This window comes from Plecotus auritus (assembly GCF_963455305.1).
Source record: "Plecotus auritus genome assembly, chromosome: 12".
Taxonomy (NCBI): Eukaryota; Metazoa; Chordata; class Mammalia; order Chiroptera; family Vespertilionidae; genus Plecotus; species Plecotus auritus.
Window position 1 is genome coordinate 20,801,972 of NC_137778.1, and position 22,223 is coordinate 20,824,194.

Here is a 22,223-nt window from a genome sequence, read left to right on the forward strand (position 1 = left end):
CTGATTCTGCTTCTTTAGGCAGAGTCACCAGCCTGATACATCAGCATCGACACAAAGCCTGGCATTGATTTAAAAAGAACCTACTGTGTGCTGGGTGCTTTATCTATGTCATCTTTACTCCTTTATGAACCCAGGGGGAGGGTATTATAAGGTCCATCCACAAATGTGCAACTGAGCTTTCTGACTCTGAAACCCATTGCTTGTTCGCACAGGCTGCCTCAAAGATGTTTTATTTCTCTCCTTGGAAAGCTGGGAACAAATTCAGTGTAAATCAAGACCCCAGAAAAAAAAATCTTTTTTTTCTTTATACAAAATTTTTTTTCAAGATTGGTTCCACACCACCTGCATTAATGCTGACCGTGGTCACAACACGGCCATCCTCCTCGGTGGTCCTGTCCTCCACCCCACCTGCTTCCCTCTGTCCACCTCCCACCCCCAGGGCAGGAGGGACAGTGTCAGATGTAAACTTTGAAAAGCAGCCTTTACTAAAAGCTCCATAAGGATGTCTGAACTGTTTCTGTTACACAACCGAACAACCTTTTTCTCGCTCAAACTGATCCTCTAGTTTCCGGCTAATTTTGCTTTTCAGCTGCTTTTATTGCTTCTAATTTAGATGTCTTTTAATAACTTTTTAGAAATCTTTTCAACAATACAATTTTGCACCACGGGTTCTCTGTGGAAATCGTTTCATTTGTCACCTGTGTGCTTTTCGGTTGTTCTGGCCGATCTGTGATCATTTTCTCGTTGCCAAATACTTCACACGGCTATCCCTCCAAAGCACTGGTCAGGTTATTCTGAACTACATGACAAATGAAGCTTTTTTCCAAGGAAAGCAGAGGATATGACAAATAAGTTGGCATATTTCTCATGGATCTGGAACAGAATTATATTGGTTGCACTTAAAAATTATGAAAATAGAAAAGCTAATTTACCATATCCTGCCCTTTCCTTATAAGACAATTTTTTAAGTAGTCATCTAGTTACTCTTCCTTAGCTTCCCTTCTAACTAAAGTATAAGCTTAATGAAGAACCCAAATCAAGTCCATCTGGAAAGCTTCAAACTTTGATTTATTTTTAATTAATTCTTAAGCTTCCTAAATGTTTCTCAAGAGTGCGGTGCACAAGAGAAATAAATGTCCAGGTGGCCCTGGTACAAACTGAGAAAAAAAGAGTCTTGAGGACCAAGCTGGGAGAACGAAAATGTAGGAGAGATGAGACATGCCGCTCCACTCAGAGACAATTTCACGACCAGCGCTTTGGATCAGGCACCAGGCCAAAGACCTTTGACAAACTCTAAGTTCTGCTAAGAATCCACATTGATCCTGAGGAGGATCATTCCGTGAATGCAGAAGGTGCTGCCACAATGCTCTCTGGCATGGCAGCGCTCAGGGAGGGGGGAGTGGAGAGGGGGTGCAGGAGATGCTGATCTGTCCCAGGAAGGTGGGCGTCTGGGGCCCAGCTATACCCCTCTCCACGGTAGCCTCAAAAAGAGCTAATGGGCCTGACCTGTGTTGCTCAGTGGTTGAGCATCGACCCATGAACCAGGAGGTCATGGTTCGATTCCTGGTCAGGGCACATGCCCGGGTTGCGGGCTCAATCCCCAGTAGGGGGCATGCAGGAGGCAGCCGATCAATGATTCTCTCTCATCACTGATGTTTCTATCTCTCTCTCTCCCTCTGAAATCAATAAAAAATATATTTTTTAAAAAAAGAAAAGACACTTATTTGAAAATAAAACAAAAAAAAAGACAACAATGAAGTTTGCTGCATCCATTGGCCCTTCCTGTCCCGAATCCCTTCTCTGTAGCACGTGCTGCTGTTTGATAGCATTTTACCCAGAGAGTGAAGGCCCTGCTCTGGGTTAGGCTTCAGCTTAAGGGGACGGGGACGTTGTGGCCGGTCTAACCCTCCATCCAGACCACTCGAACTCTCTCCACATCAGCAACAAGGCTGCGTCGCTTTCTGATCGTCCTGTGTCCACTGGAGTGGCACTTTCCATCTCCTTCAGGAGCTTTCCTTTGCATTCACAATGTGGTTAACTGTGTGGCGCCAGAGGCCTGTGATGTTCCCCACACACCTGCTGCGTGAACTAACCGGGCCCAGCCTCTATCCTACAGGTAAGAAACCAGCGCCAAGAAAGTTAGGGACTCACCAAGGGTTCTAACCATGAGTGGGTGGCTGGGCTGGAGCTCACCCCAGCACATCCAGGGGGCTTTCCGGGGCATGTCCCCTGGGTCATTTGCATGCTGCCCACATCCTGGTTAAATCTCCAGAACTAGTTCCTGGTGGGGAACAGGAGCGGTGGGTAGAACTTGCCCATTCAAACAAAAGAAAGGCTACCTCCTCCTGGTCCCTGTTAATCTGAGGCGTGTGACGGCCCGGGTCACTACCTTGACGCAGGCATGGCACCCTCCAGGCGAGGGCGGCTGCAGACAGAGGAGCCCAGGCTTGTTCTGACAGCAGCCCCGTCCTCTCGCAGGGCATGTGGAGCCCTCCTGCTCACCTCCCCTTCCTCAGCAGAGGAGCAGACCTCCTGGGTGTGGTGACGGGACCCTGCACCAGCCCTCCTCCCCCTCCTCCCATGGCAGATGCCAGCAGCCCTCCCACCCCTCCTCTGCTCACCATGAGGGAGCAGCAGGAACGCTGCCCTTGCTGGGGTGGACCTGACCTCCCTGCTGCCCTCAGTCACATGCCAAGAGGCAGAGATTCCAGGGATGCTGTCCAGCCAGGGTGGGCACCCCGGGCTACCTCGGGAGACTGGACGTTCATAGCATCTGGATTCCAAACGCCATTCAGCTGGGTGGGGTTATCCCCATAGCCGGGAAATCCGGGGAAACCAAACACCCTTCTCTTTTCTCAGACTGAAGCGGGATGGGCTAGGAGGGCTGCATCTCCCGCAGCCCAGGGAGATGTCCTTGGAAACAGACAGCAATCCTGCCTGGGAATGGTCGGCAGCGGCCCACGCTAGCAGAGCTCACACAGGGCGCCTGGCAGCGTCCTTTATTTCAAATGAGAAACACATGAAAACAGGGAACTAAGCATAGGAGTCTGTCCCACTGGAGGGGTTAGCAGCTCAGGACAGCGGCAGCGGGACCGGCTCTTCGCCAGGCGGCCTGACAAGAGTAGGAATTATGCCTGTGTCCTGGTTTTCTCAGACGGAGATGGGAATAAATAGTGGCTGGGTGTTTAAAATCCCCAAAGCACCTCGCTGGGACTGCTGAGCAAGGCAATGTGAGGTCCTGCCCATTCCTGGGGGCTCTGAACCAAAAAAAGGAGCCGTGGGCACCCGCTCTGCCAGCCAGGGCCCCCAAAGCTTTGCCCAGCCCACTTTCCGCTCAGCCAGCTGTTGGGGTGAATGCAAGAACAAGAGCAAAGACTCCTTTCAAATAGGGGGTGGGCAAAAGGGAGAGGGGGAAACAATTACATTTGCTGTTAAAAACGAGGTGGATAGGAAGCCTGGGAGAGGGCAGCTCCAATTATTGGTAAAATAATCAGAAATAAACAGTCGTTTACCCGAGTACAACTTCTCCAAATCCTCTAGAGAGCCTCTTTGCTGAGCTGGTTATATTTAGAACAGATTTGAACAACCAGTTATTTTGTCCACTGGAGCTAAAGAATGAGCACCCCTACCAGGGCTTGGGAAGGGGTGGGGGAGACACGGAGGCGGAGAAGCTAGCCTCCCCCACCTCAGGCCCCAGGACCAGGAAACCCCCAGATGCAGCAGGAGCCCGGCCCAGTAGGAACAGCACAGCGGTGGAGCCTGGAACAGCCTCAGAGGCGGCTCTGGCTCTGAAGCCAGTGGCAGAGAAGTTACTAGTAAACAAGGCTGAGTGAGGCCTGCAGGGCCTGGGCCTCATCTCCCAGCAAGGACGGCGGCAGGGGGTGCAAGGCCAGAGCTTGCACGTGTAGGGACCGTCAGACCAGGGGTCTACCCTGCATCTTTGTGTTCCCAGCACCATGCACAGGTGGACAGGTTGTGCTGAAAGCATTATCCTAGACCTCAGCAGAGTAGGGTCAGCTCAGGTTCTAGGGCCCCTTCTCACAAGAAACACCCATAAGCCCTCACGACTGCCTGGATTACGGAATAGAGCCCCACCACAGGTAGCTGAGGACCCCCCAGACCACCTGCCCACCAGACACCTCAGTTCATCAATCAAGGTGTTCCTGAAAAGTGGGCTATGGGAGGTATTATCACAACAGGAAAGCAAGATGCAGAAAAATGTACATACGATGATCTCATTTTTATAAGAGATCAATTCCTAATCTATACATCTGTTTTTAAATGACAGCAGGGGAGAGAGAAAGGCACAAAACGATGCATGTCAGGTTGTGACCATGGGAGGGGGTGCCCCCTGGTGCCAACGAAAAGGTACAAGAGGGGCATTGCAAAAAAGGAAACGGATAAATGAACAACGTAAAACAACTCGGCATATGTGATACAGCTACATATATGATGAATGTGATGGAATCATCTCTTCCCACTCAGTGATTCCTGGAAGCTCTCACCCCTCCCTTGGCTTCAGTTATGATCGACGTGCTGAGGATCCAGTTCTGTGACACCTGCCCTGCTCTGTCTCATGCATTCCAGACCAGTGTCGCCTCCCCTCAAATACCCAACAAGCATTCAGTGTTTTCTCTGAAAAGTCTGCTGCGCCTCTTACATCTCCCATCTGAGCAAAGGAGACCATCATCACTCACCCAGCTGCTCAAAAAATGAAGCCTGGTGTCACCCTCTAATCTTCCTTCTCCTCCCCGTCCACGGTCTCCAAGCCCTATCACTTCTACTCTTTTAATATTTCAAATACCTTCTCCCAGTCCCCCCTGCTGAGACCTTACTCTATCTCAACAATAATATCTTTTATCCCGATGACAACGGCCTCTAAACTAGTGTCCCTATTAAAGAATCCTAAAACCTCCCCAAACCATTTTCCACACCACAGCCAGAGCGATGTTTCTAAAACAATAATAAGTACAGATCTGATCATGTCACTCCCATGTTTAAACCATTCATAACCCATTGCCCTAATGTCCCACCCACAGGGTCTACATTTGGTTCACTCCCATCTCTTCCCACCCCCATCCCTCACCCAACACTACATTCATGCCCAACTGCTGGTGGTTCCCCACAGGCATGATGCTCTCTCTCTCCAGAGCTTGTCTGTATATTATTCCTTCTATCTGGAATGTTCTCTTCCACCTTTTACTTGGTTTATCCCAAATTATCTTTCAGACTTCAGAGTAGATGTGTCTTTCTCCAGAAAGCCACCCTCGACTCTCAAGACCGGGTTTTGTGCTCCCAGATGACCCTACATTCAGGCCTGGAGCAGCCTATGTCTCACTCTAATATGATTGCCTGTTCGTTGTCTGTTTCTCCCACTAGACAAAAGCTACTTAGGGGATACCAAACCTGTGGTATCCCCAGAGCTGGACCATTAGCAGACTCCCATGAAACACTGGTGGGATATATAAATGAAGGCCTCTCCCAGGACCCCCGAGAGATGATGGACCCTCTAGGTGAGTGGAGGAAGCCATTGGTTCATCAGAAGCCAAATAGCTAGCCATCCCATAACTCCCAATATATGTAGCTGGCAATGATCTACACAACACAGAGCAGACAGTGGCACAGCCAATAACCAGCCTTTGTCCAGAAGCCAGGGCAGCATGACTGACCCCAGAGACCACTCGGAAAGGGCGCTGAGGGTGGATCCAAGTCCCTGCCCTGCCCTCCCTCGGTGAGAGCAGTGCTTGCTAGTCCTCCTGGGGACAACTCACCTGCTCCTCTCTCCCAGCCTGCACTTACCCCACTCCCCACCCCCATCCGAAAGGATGCCTTATTTTAAAGGGCTCGCCAACCCGCATTGAGACAGATCAGTGAGAGCAGACATTGGCATGTCCCCCAGGAACTTACAGCCAAGGACTCCTCAACCCTCAACCCTCCACTCACAACCGCCGCCTCCGCCCACAGCCAAGAGAGCAATTCAGCTGCTATCCACACACTGCACTGCCACGCTGCTGATCTGCTTCTTTCCTCTCGGCACCTTAAGATGATATATAGACGCTAACAAGTGGCAGAGGAGGCGGTGAAGAGAGAGACCAATGCATTAATTATTCAAATTTAGTCTTGTTTAACCTCGGAAATAATACAAAGAAATTCAATATTTCTGGGAAGACTGTCTAGGTAGGAGACTGTAATGTTTCTTTGACAGGTCTAAGGAATACAGGGGTTTTTTTTACTTCTTATCTCGTGTAATTATTTAATTTTATGAATTCTTAAAATCTAACAATAAAGAACTCAGAACTGATGTCAGCCAAAGGATCCTGTTAATGGCAATGGAAGTCCCCACCTTCTGCCATCCTTTGCCACCCTCCTCACCCACACCCGCTTGGACACTGGCATTCCCCACTGTTCTGTGCCCTTCTATTCGGTTTCAGAGGCTTTTTATTAAAAACACAAAAGGTTGATGCAACCGAAAGGCTTAGGGCTTCTGCCAGTGCAAACTTCCCACTCCTCTTTCCTCCTAGTCAAATCCTTTTCCTGGAAATGACAGGAAGACGATAGAATAAAAATTAAAATGCCATAGCTGGAGATATAATCACGTACTTTGACCAGTGTTTATTAGGGCTCTGACCAGGTACCCGGCAAATTTACTGCAGAAGATGGTGCATGGACCCTGCCCTCCCCGTCCCGCTCCTTCTTCTTCACAGCCATGTGTGTGGGGGCCTCGGTAATGAGCCCAACATGGCCACAGTCTCATATCCCAGGAACCTGTGAATATTACCTTATATGGCAAAGGGACTTTACAGATGTGATTAAGGATCTTGAGATGGAGAGATTGTCCTGGATTATCTGGATCAGCCTAAATGCAGTGACAGTGTCCTTATTACAGAGAGGCAGGGGGAGATTTGACACAGAAGAAGACAATGTGACCAGGAGACAGAGATGGGATGGGATGAGGCTACAAGCCAAGGACTGCCAGTAGCTGCCAAAATCTAGAAAAGGTAAGGAACAGATTCTCCCTTGCAGCCTCCAAAGTAAGCTCACCCCTGCCGACCCCTTGATTTCAGCTCAGATACAGATTTCTCCCTTCTGGCCTCCCGAACTGTAACAGAATAAATTTCAGCTGCTGCTTTAAGTCACCAAGTGTGTGAGAATTTGCTACAGCCGTGACAAAAAACCGATACAACATCTCAATCCCTTTTTCTCCATGGTAAAAACCCCAATTCGGCAGCTCCAGCCTCAGTCATGTGATTCTGATGTACCTACCTGACCTTCCATCACAGGGTTGGATAGGCGATAAAGGCCCAGCCAAAGCAGCTCATTCTCATTACTTGATTGGTCAGTGGGTGAATGTCTGACCCAAACTGGGCCAATCAGAGTCCTTCCCTACGATTTTATTTATGGATACTGAAAGAAAGAAGCTCTCTTTTGCCACACTAAGATTAGGGGCCTCCTCGTCACTCAAAGTGTATTTGTCATACTGAGGGGTAAAGACAAGCCTCGAAAAGGAACAGAAGAGAAAACATGAGTAAGGGTGAGGGATCAAGAGAAAAATCGAGGGCAGCGATGTTTGAACTCTGGGTCTAGTTGTACCTGATGCTAGATCCACTCCTACTCTTCCCAGTTACATGGACGAAACCTGCCTTTTTTACTTTCAGCTAGCTTGGGTTGAATTTCTGTCTCTTAACTGAAAACAAAACAAACAAACAAACAAAAAACACCTAATACTTCATCACTGCCAGGTCCACATTGATCTCCCTCAACCAAGCTCTTTCCATATGTACTTTCGGGGCCACTTAATGCAACACTTTACCTTCGTATTGGTTCCCTGCTTCTTGATAATCCTCACTTCCTCCTCCACTGATTGGAAATGCCTCTATCCAGAGGGGTTCCTAGAGTTACTCTGACACCCAGATTTTCTCAGTCCTGGGTGAGGTGAGGTCCACCAGTCTTCAGGTTTGTCCAGGGGTTAGACCAGAGACAGGAAGCCACACCTGAGTCCTCCCACCCTTGAACATGAAAGGAAGGAGGAGGAGAGAGGAAGGAGAAAAGGGGAAAAAGAAAGGAGAGGCACTCAAAGCCCCAGAGAGCAGGGGTCCCCTCTGTCTCTTCTTTCAGTCACAGGGGACCCATTCTTGGGGAGCCGCTGCCGGGACCCGCTCCCTCTCTGGAAGACAAAGGCCGCAGCACCAGGAGCCATCACTCGTCCTCCACTGGGCTCCAGGGCAGTGCTTCAGCCTAACCACAGATCAAGGAAAGAATATCACATGCCCGGGTTTCCCAACATTAAAATGGAGAATGGGGCCTCGGGGAAGGCGGCCTGGATAATTAAAGCATTAATTCAGACTCTGGTTTGCCCGAGAGCAACGGGCTCCTGAAAGCGCCACTCAATTTCTCCCACTAAATACGGGTGGCTCCGAGGCAGTCGCCAGGCCAGGGCGCAGGGTCTTAAAAGACCCCCTTCCTCTCGGTCCCCTCCCATCAACCTCAGGGAAGTACTCAGAGGCAGCAATGTCAGGGGCTTGAGGGTCGTCACTCAAAATGTCCCTCTTAGGAGTTATGGCTGGATAAGGGATGGAAAGACAACTGCACGCCAGGAACCTGCGGTCCAGGGAGGGCAAGGGGCTTGCTTGAGGTCACACAGCTGCTGGTATGTTAAAAGGGAAGACCGGAATCCAAAAGTCCTGATATCACGATAACACCTTTTCTGACTTTGTTCCATCACATGTTTGTTGGAGCCTCAGCTGCTACACCCTGGTGCACACACATGCACGCACACACGTGTATCCCTTCTTCACAGCCTGTCACTCAGCTCCTCTGCACGTTTGCTCAAGATGCTCCCCCACCCGGCAGCCCTCACACCTTCACTGCCTCTCCATTGTCACCTCTCTTCAAGGCCTTGGCTCAAGGCCTCTTCTCTGTCATCACTCCACCTTTAAGATTTTTTTAATTTTTATTTTTTCCAATTATAATTTACATTCAATATTATTTTGTATTAGTTTCAAGTGTACAGTATAGTAGTTAGACAATCATACACTTTACAAAGTGGTCCCCCTATTTCCAGTACCCACCTGGCACAGTACATAGTTGTTAAGATATTTTTTTAAAATATGTTTTTATTGATTTCAGAAAGGAAGGGAGAGGGAGAGAGAGATAGTAAAATCAATGACGACAATCACTGATCTGACTGGGCTGCCTCCTGCACACCTCCTACTAGGGATCAAGCCTACAACCCGGGCATGTGCCCTCACCGGGAATTGAACTGTGACCTCCTGGTTCACAGGTGGACACTCAACCACTGAGCCACGCCAGCCGGGCTGTTATGATGTTATTGGACTATTTTCCCTATGCTGTGATTTACATTCCCGTGACTGTTTTGTAACTACCAATCTGTACTGGTAATCCCTTCGCCTTTTCACCCATTTTCCCACCCCCTCCCTCTGGTAACCTTCAGTCTGTTCTCTGTATCTATGAGTCTGTTTCAATTTCGTGTGTTCACTTTGTACTTTAGATTGCACATATCAGTGAAATCATGTGGTATTTGTCTTGCTCTGTCTGACTTACTTAGCTTAGCATAACACCTTCTAGGTCTACCATGCTGTTGCAAATGGTAAGATTTCATTATTTTTTATGGCCAAGTAATATTACATTGCATATATGTACCACAGTTTTTTATTCATTCATCTATTGATGGGTGCTTGGGCTGCTTCCATATCTTGGCTATTGTAAATAATGCTGCAATGAACATAAGGCTGCGTACATTCTTTTGAATTCGTGTTTTGGGTTTCTTCAGATATCCACCCAGGAGTGGAATCACTGGGTCATAAGGCAATTCCATTTTAAATTTTTTGAGGAACCTCAGCACTGTTTTCCATAGTGGTTGCGCCAATCTGCATTCTCAGGTGGGCTTCTTAATCTGTCCAAGTGGCAACTACTTCCTCCTTAAAACGGACATAAATACCCTCTTCGTTAACATCTAAGGATCAAATGGAATAGCATCTACAGAAGAGTCATTGAGAAAATGTAAGATGATAAGAAAGGGCCTGAAACAAACCCATTATTCAGAAACAAGTAAAAACAGATAGTGAATCGTTGGCTAAGTTTGGAATCAGTGGCAATGCTTAGGAGGGCTTGTTTGTTTTGTCTCTAGGGACACTGAAGCACCCAGGCCAGGAAGGTGGGGACCGTGCAGTGGCTAGTTTCTTAGGGCATAATGAGATAGATCCCTAGTAGGTAAGAGTATGGATCCTTACAATAACAAATGAGAACTAAAGCCACAGGAATGAATTTAATAAGAAATATAATGAAAGCGATTAGACAGCCCAGAAATAAATTACCACATATACGGACAAGTGATTTTTTATAAGGGGCCAAAGCTATTCAATGGGGAAAGGACAGTATGTTCAACAAATGATGCTGAGAAAACTGGATACACACCTACCAAACAATTAATTTAGACCCGTACCTTATACCATATACAAAAAGTTACCTCAAAATAGATCGAAGACCTAAATGTAAGAGTTAAAAACTATAAACCTCTTAGAAGAAAATAGAAAAACAGAAAGCTTTCTAACATTAAATTTGGCAATTATTTCTTGGATATGACACCAAATACACAAGAAACAACAATCAAAAAATGTAAACTGGACTTCATTAAAATTTAAAATTATCCCGCATTAAGGGACACTGTCAACACAGTGAAAAAGGGAACCTACAGAATGATAGAAAATATTTACATATTTTATAAAGGTTTATTATAAAGAACTTCTATAACTCAGAACAAAACAAACAACCCAATTTTAAAATGGGCAAAGTACTTGAATAATAGACATTTCTCCAAAGAAGATATACAAGTGATCAATAAGCATATGACAAGATGCTCAAACCACTAATCATTAGGCAAATAAATGTTCATCAAAACCACAATGAGATACCGATTTATGCCCATTAGGATGGATATTATTTTTATAAATAATAACAGATGTTGGTGAGGATGTGGAACAATTGGAACCCTTGTATATTGCTGGTGAGAATATAAGTGGTACAGCCACTGTGGAAAACAGTATGGCAGTTCCTCAAAAATATTAAACATAGAATTACCATATGATGTAGTAATTCCACTTCTGGCTGTATACGCAGAGGAATTGAAAGCAGGGCTTCAAACAGAGATTTGTAGTCCCATGTTCAGAGCAGCCAAAAGGTGAAAGCAATCCACGTACCCACTGACGGCTGAACGTATAAACAAAATGTGCTATATATTCAGCCTTAAAAAGGAAAAAAACCCTGATACATGCTACAACTTAGATGAAACTTGCAGAAATTGTACTAAGTGAAATAAGCCAGTACAAATGGACAAACATTGTATGATTTTAATTATATCAGGAACCCTGAGTAGACAAATTCAGAGACAGACAGTAGAATGGTAGTTTCTAAAGGCTGGGGAGGGGGGAGGGAATGGGGAGTTATTTTTTAATGGGTATGGAGTTCCAGTTTGGGAAGAAATAAAAGCTCTAGAGATGGAAGGTGATTATTGCCTTAATGTGAATGTACTTAATGTCCCTAAAATGAACACTTAAAAATGACTAACATGGCACATTTTATGATATATTTTACCACAATAAAAAATAAAGAGCCCTAGCCGGTTTGGCTCAGTGTTAGAGTGTTGGCCCACAAACCTAAGGGTCCCAGATTCGATTCCAGTCAAGGGCATGTACTTCGGTTGCAGGCTCGATCCCCAGCCCTGGTCGAGGCCGTGTGGGAGGCAACCAATCAATGTGTTTCTCACATCGATGTTTCTCTCTGTCTCTCCCTAATTCCACTCTCTTTAAAAACCAATGGAGAAAATAGCCTTGGGTGAGGGTTAACAAAACAAAACAACAAAAAAAGGATAAAAATAAATAAACCTTAAGTAGTATACAAAGAAGAGTATAAATTTTAGAGTCCACCCTCCTGGGTTTGAATCCTTCCTACTCCATTTCATAATTATGTCACCTATGGCAAGGTGCTTAACATTTCTAAGTCTCCGTTTCCTCATCCATATTGGTAATATTGAGTGGTAATATTGGCACTGCCCACACTATTGGGTGTTTTGAGGCACATAGAGGACTTAGAATAGTGTCCATCACATTGTAAGTGCTTGATAAGTAGTAGCAGTTCCTCACTGATATGTCCTTACCAAACCTTTACTGAGCACCATCCTGGCAGTAGGCCAAGTGCTGGGAACATAGTGATAAATAGGATGGGATCCTGCTTCTAAGAACTTCACACCCTTAGTAAAAGGGACCCTAACTTATTATATCCTCACTCAAGCCCTCACTTTTGAAGTGTTTTGAAAGTCAAAATGGAAGCACCTCATCAAGAAGAAAAACAAGAGACTCCATTATTGAGCATCTAACGTGTTTCCTAATGGTGAGACCTGTCTGCAAATAGAAGGGGCTGCCTTCAATGCACTGAGGTGGTCTGCACAGCTGCTTATCAGACATGTTGCAGAAGAGCAGAGGGTGAGTCCAGGTGATCCGCAGGCCCCATGCAGCTCCGACAGCCTGTGATGCTCTAAGGTGAGGGCCAAGGACTGAACCATGAGCAGCGGGGCTGGGGAAAGGCTCCGAGGTGTCGGCTTTGCAGACATCTCTGCTTCGTGACATCCCCCCAATTCCTCCCAGCAGGAGCCACATGTCTCCATATGTCAGGTGTGGATTCGAATCCAAAATGACAGACAGGATTTTCACAGCTGAATGGACAGGAACCAGGGCAAGGTCATCCCTGGATGACAGACAGAAAGGGTAGGAAGGCCCCACGAGGAGGCCACCACGGCCTTTTCCGGGCCAGTGCAAGCTGCAGGCTCCAGGCCGTGGAATGAAACACTGAAGCAGGATTCGTGAGTGAACACCTAGAAGACAGCACCTCAAGGCTGGCTGTGAACCCAGAGAGGGAACCCCAGCTAGTCCAGCAACCCAGAGGAGCCCGAGGCCTTATCTTTTAAGAAAGAGAACAGAGGTCTCTTTCTAGGGGGTTTGTGGGTATCCTGCATGGAGAAAGAGGGTGCCCCTCTCAGTCGACACTCCATCGGCAGTCCCGACTTCACGCACAGGGCTGAGTGAGGGCTGCGGAGAAAGAAGGGCAGGGTCTCAGCCAGTCAGTTTCCCTCAGGGTCTCAGGGGAAAGACAGCCCAGCTTCTCTTTGCTGCGTTCCTGACTTTCTGCTTTCCTGAGGTGCAGGGGTGGAGGGAACAGTAATGCGGTCGGGGAGGCCTCACTGATAAGGTGATGTTTCAGCAGACACCTGAAGGGGTGAAGGGCAAGCCACACAAATACCTGCAGAAGAGCACCCCGGGCAGAGGGAACAGCAAGTGCAGAGAGCCAGAGGCTGAGCGGGTGCCAAGCGCCTTAGGTACCGCAAGGATCTGTGTGACTAGATCAGGGAGAGACCGAGGAAGAGTTACAGGATATGAGGTCAGAGAGGTAAGGGACGGGGAGGGATTCAGAGCCTGTAGGGCTTGTGGGCCACGGTAAGAAGCTGGCTTCTCCTCTTGATGAGCTGGAAAGCTGTGGTAGGGTTTTCAGCAGAAGTGTGAGATGTCCTGGCTTAAAGTTGTTAAAAGGTCCCTGGGGCTGCTGGGTCAAGAATTCACCCCAACAGGGAAGCATGACCACCTGCTTCAGACAGCAGTAGGCTGTTGCGACAATCCTGGAGAGAGGTGACAATAGCTTGCACCAGGTGGTGGCAGCGGAGGTGGTGAGACGTGGATGCATTCTGAAGACAGAGCCAAGAGGATCTGCTGACAGACTGGATGTGGGGAGTGAGAGAAAAAAAGGTGTCAAGGATGATGCTCAGATTTTTTGGCCTAAGCTACTAGAAAGATGGAGTTTTCATTAACTGAAATAGCATAATTGAAGGAAAAAGCAGGTTTTATGCTGAAGATCAGGAAATCACATTTGGACATGTAAGGTTTGACATGTCTCTTGGACATCCATGTGGAAATGTCTCTTGGGCAGCTGCATAGACACACGTAGTGTTCAGGGAAAAGACCTGGCTAGAGCTACTTGTTTAATATCATATGAAGCATAATATGTGATATCCACATGCACTTAGCTATGTATTTAATATTTAGAAGTCTTCTGTGTGTAGGGCTCTGGATAAGTGATTGTAGATAAAGAAGAGAAGAGGTCTGAGGGCTGAGCCTAGGGAATCCAAAATTCACAGGTTGATGGATGAGGAAAAATTAACAAAAGCCCCCAGGAGTTACATATGGCGTGGGAAGAACCCCAGAAGAGGGAGCTGTGTCCCGAAAGGCATTTCAAGGAGGAAGGAGTGATGAGATGTGAAATGTTGCTGATAAGTCAGGTATCTCAAGAAGAGAACTGGAAGTTGACTACTGGATTTGACAACAGGATGGTCATTGATGACCTTAGAAAGAATAAATGTTGGGTGTGGGGGCAAAGGGGAGCCTCATTAAAAACTTTCAAGCCCGGCTGGCGTTGCTCAGGGGTTGAGTGTCGACCTATGAACCAGGAGGTCACAGTTCGATTCCCGGTCAGGGCACATGCCCAAGTTGCAGGCTCGATCCCCTGTATGGGGTGTGTAGGAGGCAGCTGATCGATGATTCTCTTTCATCATTGACGTTCTATTTCTCTCTCCCTCTCTCTCTAAAATCAATAAAAAAGTATTTTCAAAAAAAGAAAGATGGTTCAAAAGAATAGGGGTAGCCCTAATCTCTTTGGCTCAGTGGATAGAGTGTCGGCCTGCGGACTGAAGGGTCCCAGGTTTGATTCCAGTCAAGGGCATGTACCTTAGTTGCGGGCACATCCCCAGTAGGGGGTGTGCAGGAGGCAGCTGATCGATGTTTCTCTCTCATCGATGATTCTAACTCTCTATCCCTCTCCCTTCCTCTCTGTAAAAAAATCAATAAAACATATATATTTTTAAAAAAGAATGGGGGTAGCCAAATAGTGCAGGGAAAAATCTCTCTTTATAAATTATTCTAACAAGTGAGGAAGGGATGGAGAGGATTACAATATCCACAGTTTATAAGCCCCGATGAAACAAACAATCCAGACAGAGATGAGCACACTATGGCTCTTGGGCTCTATGCGGCCTGCTTGTTTGTGCAAATAAAGTTTTACTGGCACTCACCCATGCCCGGTCACGTATGCATTGGTTATGGCTGCTTCCCCCCTTCAGTGGCAAAGTTGAATAGTTGAGATAGAAACCGCATGGCCCACAGACTAAAATATTTATTGTCTGGCCCTTTATAGAAAAGGTTTGCCAACTCTGATCCAGGCAATGACTTTCAGTGGCTGCTAATGTCACAAGAAGAGAAAAAAAACAGACATTAAGTGCCTCTGATGGAAACACATATCCCCCCAGGAAGTCATCTTGCAAAATAATTTTAAAAAATCAAATCTAAATCAAATAGAACTAAGTACCCGTTCATAGGAAACACAAGGAACAAAACATTCAACAACACCAAGGGGGTACAACCAGTAAAATCGACAATGTGGGGAAATCTACAGAAAAAAAGACCAAGTTTCTTCAACAAACAAACTGTAAGGCCAAAAGCAAAGTGGGGAATGGAACCTACAGAATAAGATTTTTTTCAAAACCTCTCAGCTACATATAATGTGTAACCCTTATTGGGATTCTGATTCACGTAAATGAGTTGCTAAAAAAAAATTATACAATTGGGGAAATTTGAACACCAACTAGATATCTGAAGATATTGTGACATAATTGTTAATTTGAGCAAGTGTGGTAATGCTATTACGGTTATTTTTCTAATCCATTATCTGTTAGTGACTGGTACTTAAATATTTATGAATGGAAAGATATGATGGCTGGGATTTGTTTCAAAATAAGCCAGTGGGAAGGTAGAGAAGGGAGATTTAGGTGGGAAAAGAACTGGTTGATAATTATTGAAGCTGGGTGGTAGTACTTGAGGGTTCATTATACTATTCTGCTATGTTAGTATATGTTTGAAATTTTCCACAATAAAAAGCTAATTTGTAAAAGAGAGAGAGAGAGAGAATAAAGGGAGAGAATTTGGACCCAACAGCTACAAACAACTCTTTGAGGAGCTGCACTGCATTGAGAAAAGGAGAAATGGAATGATTTCTGGAGGAGGAAAGAGATGTTTCAAAAACATGGTCACCTCCGTCAGACTGTCCCGTCCCAGGCCCCGGGCTCTCAGTGGAGTTTCACTGCTCCTACGGCTGCTCTCCTAACCCTCCCACTCTGAGCCTGGGGTCGCTAGGCAGAAGGTGCAGTTAGGACCTTTCGAAGCCACCCTCTAACTGCAGTCAGTCCTACAGCCGGAAAGTTAACCAAAAAGACAAGGAGCATGAGAACACAGCTCAGAGGATGCGCTGGCCACGAGGACACGCTGGTTCAGGGAAGCAGGGATGGGGTGGGTGGGGAGAGGTGTCGAGGGCTTCCTGGAGGAGGAGACCCTAGAAGTTAGCTGGAGAGGAGAAAGCAGGGCATGCTGGGAGGGAAGAAATGAGAGCTAAGTCCGAGACCTGAGGGGAAGCCCTTCCACAGAATTGCACCGAATTCCTATTGGAAGGGGCCGAGAATGACCCTCTGTTGTGTCGCTACCAACTGCTTCCTGTGGCCAGGCTGACCTACGCCCAGCTTTCTGGATGGCGCCTGGGCCCACAGCAGCAGAAGGGACGCTTCAGCCAGGGCCGCCCCGGGCCTGCCTCTCCACCTGGCACCTCCGCCTCCACCGCTGCCCAGTCCTCCTGTGACTCCCAATGCAGAGAATATTCTTGACCTGGGTCATCCAACCAGGCTCCACGTACAACGGGCCTCCTGAGGCCCCGGGCTTCCCTAAGACTGTATGAATATGTGGGGTGTGCATTCTACCAGGTCAAGGCCACAGCCTTCATAACATTTTCAAAAAATCCTATGACTCCAAAGCATCACTGTACTAGAGGTTTAATAATTTTTTTATGTACTGGACTTTGGGTGAGGTCTTGGTTATAATTATATGTGTTAGGGCCCCTCCTAACCCCCCTTCCCAAATAGAAGATTGCTTCTGGACCAATGGCTGAGAGAATTAAACTTCTTCAATGGCAAGTTAATGGCAATGCAGACCTCGAGCATCCTCTCCCTTTATGGGCCAAACAAAACGGCACACCTATCAGGAGCTATTCCCCACATACTGACATTATCTGCATTTTCCAGGCCCTGGTAAAAGCAAATTATTCATTGGTATTTCATATTTGGGCATTGAGAATGTTGCTATGAAAACTTTAAAAAGCAGAGTAAAACAATAAAATGGGCTGTCATTTGTATTTTTTAATTGAATTCTGTTTGCCTCTAAAAATCAGCACCCCCCTCCAAACCCTCACAACTTTACATCCCCACCAAAGCCATGCCTAAGAGGATGTGGGATCCGAGGCAACCTACACTGCCTAGCTCCCTCAAATGTTCCCACCAACATTTGCTGAACACCTCTCTGCCCTCTGCCTTCTCTCCCCTCCCCTGAGAGCCCAGCCCCATCCCCGATCCTAAAGGAGTCTCATCGCCTCTGTGTTTGTTGATTGTTTATGCAGATCCAAACTCCACACACATCCTGTGAGGTAGGTCCTACTCCTGCATATATTTAAGGAAGCTGAGATTCAGAGACAATGAGTGTGCAGAGCTACCTCGCAACGAATGGGAGAGCCGGGACCCTCTCTGAAAGCTGCCTGATCCCAGTGCTGGGGCTCTAAGCCCTGCTCCCCAGAACTGAGTCCCCCTCTGCCTGGTAAGATCAGTTAGGAGGCTGACTCCTCTGACACCCCTCTGGGCTCCCCACCCACGAGGGACCCTGTCACAGGGACCTGGGCAGCTTTATGTTCCAGCAACAGAGCTTCAACAATTCTAGGATGCCAGCAAGCCTGTCCCACCTTCCTGGGGGGAGAGCGTGCAGAGGCTGTGGACAGCGGCTGCAGCCACACCGCATTTGCCCAGTTCCCAAGCACCTTCCTCCACTGACCTGACCAGGTGCTGTGCTCTGCTCACCCTAGGCAGCCAGCCTCCCCGGGTCGACTAAAGTTTGCTTCGACATTTCTGAGATGCTTCTGCCTTTGGTTTTAGTCATAATGAACTAGAGGCAGGTAGAGAACAGGGGAAGAGAGGGGGCTTGGAGGAAGGGGCCATGGTAGGGAGAGGTGGTGGGCAAAAGCCAGAGGAAGCTGTAGGCAGAATGCAGACCTAGGACCAGGAGACCCTCACAGGTCAGGGGGTGAGCTGAGGAAGGGGCCCCAGCTTCCCTGGCCCATCCCAGAACAGCTGATCAGCACTAACCCTTTATGGGCTGGTTTGCTCAGTATGGAGGCATCACCCCAGCCTGGTGGTGAAGGGAGGGGGAGGCGGAGGGGAAAGGGGGAAGCAAGGAGTGCGCAGGGAGGAACAGTGCTGAGTCCTGACTCAATTTCCCCTAAAGGGGTTCACAATCTCCAAAGCAAAGAAGTTTCACTTCCTCTTGAGTGTCCCATGTCCTTCCCTATCCAGAGCCAGGGTCTAGGAGGCACAAGATCCAGCTTCCCCCACCCCCTACACTCCCTTGGACCTTTATCTAACCCCCAAGAGTTATGGCGCCACGGCTATGTGCCAGAATGGTGCTGAGCTCTGCGACACAGCAATGCACAATAGGCACATGGTCCCAATCCTCCAAAAATGTTCTGCCTGGGGGACAGATATTAAATATACACACAAACTAGGCTAAGTGCAGGACACTGCAAGAATGCAAGAATTTGGAAGGGCCCAAATTAAATGGACTGTGGGAGAGGGTAGTTGTCTAAGAAGATCTCACTGAAGAATGACATTTAAATTGAGACTTGAACAAAGAATAGGCATTAGCCAGCTAATTGGGCAGTTAGACGATGAAAGAATTAAAGAGAGAGGGAACAGCACATACAAAGGCCCTGTGGTGAGGGGAGCGAGGCACATGCTATGGGAGTCCAGTGTGGCTAGAGGGTGGTGGAGGGTGGTGGGTGAAGGAGAGAGCCGTAGGAGTGGGAGCTGGAGAGAGCAGGGGATGAGAACATGCAGGGCACATAGGCCATGGCCAACACGTTGGACTTCAAGCTGAGAAGTGGCATGATCATGTTTATTTTTCAGGATTGTGTGAGCGCCCATGTGGAGCATGGATCTATGGAGGGGACACAGAGGAAGTGGAAAGATCAGTTAGGAGGCTGTTGTGGTCATCTACATAGGAGATGATGATGATGACTTGGTCAAGGTGGTGGCTGTGGGGGACAGAGAAGACTACAGGATTAAGGAGTATTCAAGCAGTTAGAGTGAAAGGGTTGGACTGCCTAAGATCATGGAGAGCTGCAAGTACCAACAGCGGCCCTGGACTTCTGAGTGGATGAAGGTGCCACTCACCCAGAGAGAGAAAGCTGGACAAGCAGATTGGGTGGTAGAGATGAAGACTTTAGTCTGAACACATTAAATCTGAGATGCCTCTGGGACAGCCAAGGGGAGGCATTAAGAAAGCTGTAAGATATAGAGTTCCAGATCAGAAAAGAGAGATCTGAGCTAGAAGTATAACTTGGGGATACTTTGGGAAAAATTGTTTGAGTAATGGCCATGGAAGGGCCATGAGAATGTACTTGGCAGAAGTCTAACTACAAGCTGCTTAACTGACCAAGAGCCCCAGCTGCTGGCCCTGAGATCCATCACTGAGATCCATCACTGCATTTGCACAGAAGGAGCAGGGCAGGGACACTAAGGCAAGCCCCCCTCCTGGGAGGCAAGGACCCCCTTACAGCTGAGTTTGTCTAGAGGGCTTCCCAACAGCCTTGCTGAGCAGCCTTAGATTGCACAGCAGGTCGGGACCCTTGCTCCCGACCATCCATCACTCAGGGTCACACTTGCATGGTGCTCAGAGAGTTCTTCCAGCCTTTCTCATCTCCCTCCTCCTTACCTTTCCTAGCAGCTTCCCTAATTAAATCTTTGCACGTTTAATCTGATCTTTATGTCTGCTTCTTGGAGGACCTTCCCACGTTGAGTCTCACCTTGACTCTGTGACTTGCTTTAGGAATGGAACAGTAGCAAATGTGACACAAGTGAAGGATTAAAAAAGGCTTGTGCTTCCACACTTGCCCTCTCTTGCTTCTGGAAACCCTTCTGCAACCATTGAGGCTAGTCTGGGCTAGCCTTTCTGAGGAAGAGCGATCAAGAGGAGAGATGCCAGCTATGCCAGCTGTCCACCTGCCTCAGTTGATGACCCACATCTATAAGTGAGGCCAGCCTAGACCATCCAGCCCCAGCCATATCAGCCCAGGACAAAAGAACCACCCAACCAACCCAGAGAACTGTGAGAAATACTAAATTTGGGGGTTTTTAGACTACTGGTTTTTGGGATGACTTATTATGCAGAAAAAGTTAACTGATGGAGGAGTTTGGGGCATAAAGATGGCATTCAAAGCCATGGGAATGAACTGGTCATATCATGGATTCATGGGTCCTGCCTTCAGTCTTTCAACACAACACCTTACCTAGAGCTCTTGCCATTAACCCCAGCCCCTCTGAAAATGTATTGAGAACTTACTATGTAACAGACAACATAGAAAGTGTATGCAGTCATAACTAAAACACGCTCTTTATCCTAAAGGGGAAACATAAGGGAATCAGAGAACACCTTTCTTCAACTTTCTATAATTAAAAATTATTGGATACCAACTTGGCAGGAATATAGAATCTGCCTGGATTCTTCCCCTCCCCTCCCCTCCCCTCCCCTCCCCTCCCCTCCCCTCCCCTCCCCTCCCCTCCCCTCCCCTCCCCTCCCCTCCCCTCCCCTCCCCTCCCCTCCCCTCCCGTCCTGAACTAGCATGGATGAAAGTAATCAAGACACAAGAGGGAAAGGCACATCTAGGTAACTGCAGTAGTTCAGTGGGATGGAGCATAGGAGTGGAAATAATCAGGAAATTAAACTGGAGAGACGGGCAAGGGATAAATCATGAAGGCTTTATACATCATGCCATGTGTACTTTGTTCTGAAAAAGAGAAACGATGGGGTGGTGTCAAGAAAAAGAACGGCATCCTCACATCTAGAATATGAATTTGAGAAAGTGTAGAATATGAATTTGAGAAAGACAAGACATGTGCAGTAGACCAAGAGAGAGATGATGAGTGCAGTGATAGTAAGGGTAAGGAGAAGGGACAGAATTCTGTGGCATTAAGGAGGAACTATCAGCAGAGCATTCTCACTAACAGGATGTAGATGAGGGGACCAGGCAAGAGGGAGGAAGAGGAGTCACAGGTGACTCTTAGATTCCTGGGTTGGACAACCGGATAGTCAGTGATGCCACCTGCTGAATGAGGCTCCATGAGAAGATGACAAAATTTGGTAAATGATGATGGGTTCAGTTTGGAACAAGGCAAGTTGGAGGTACTAGGAGGTGTTGGAATAGAAATGTCCAGTAGTCAGCTGGAGAGAAATTCTGAAACTCAGAAAAGAATCCTGGGTTGGAAAACAAACGTGGAAGTCATCAGCAGATGGATGATGGCCAAAGCAAAGGGAAGGGAAGAAATCCGTGGGAGAGTGTGTAGCATAAGAAGTGAAAAGGGCCAGGGCTGGGACCAGGAAGCACCTACATTTAAGGTTCAGTCGCTCAGTTCCCATCTGGAGGAGGAGCCCAGCCAGAGCTAACCAGAGGGAAGATGGCCAAGATACCATGAGACACCGCTCCATCTGGGCTGCTCCCACAGTCTACTCAAAAGTCTACAGTAAATGACCAAGAAAGCAATTAGCACTAAGGTGCTCATGGTTAGTAACAGATGTGTCCAGAAATATCTGCATTTTCATTAGGATCTAAACCTCACAGTAGGGCTTTAAAGGCAAGACTTGAGTCAAATCCTGGCTCCACCACCTACTGTGATCTTGAATTCTGGAGGCCTTTGTTTGCTTGTATAAAACAAGAATAACAATGTGTACTTCTTAATCCCATCACCTTTTTCACCCATTCCCCCCTTCCCTATCTGGCAACCGTCAAAATGTTCTCTGTATATGTGAGTCTGTTTCTGATCTGCTTGTTTATTTTGTTTTTTTAGATTCCACATTTAAGTGAAATCGTATGGCATTTGTCTTTCTCTGTCTGACTTTTTTCACTCAGCACAGTACCCTCTAGGCCCATCCATGTTTTTGCAGATGGCAAGATTTCATTATTTTTATGGCCAAGTCATATCCCATTGTATATATACACCATAAGGAATATAGTCGGTAATATTGTAA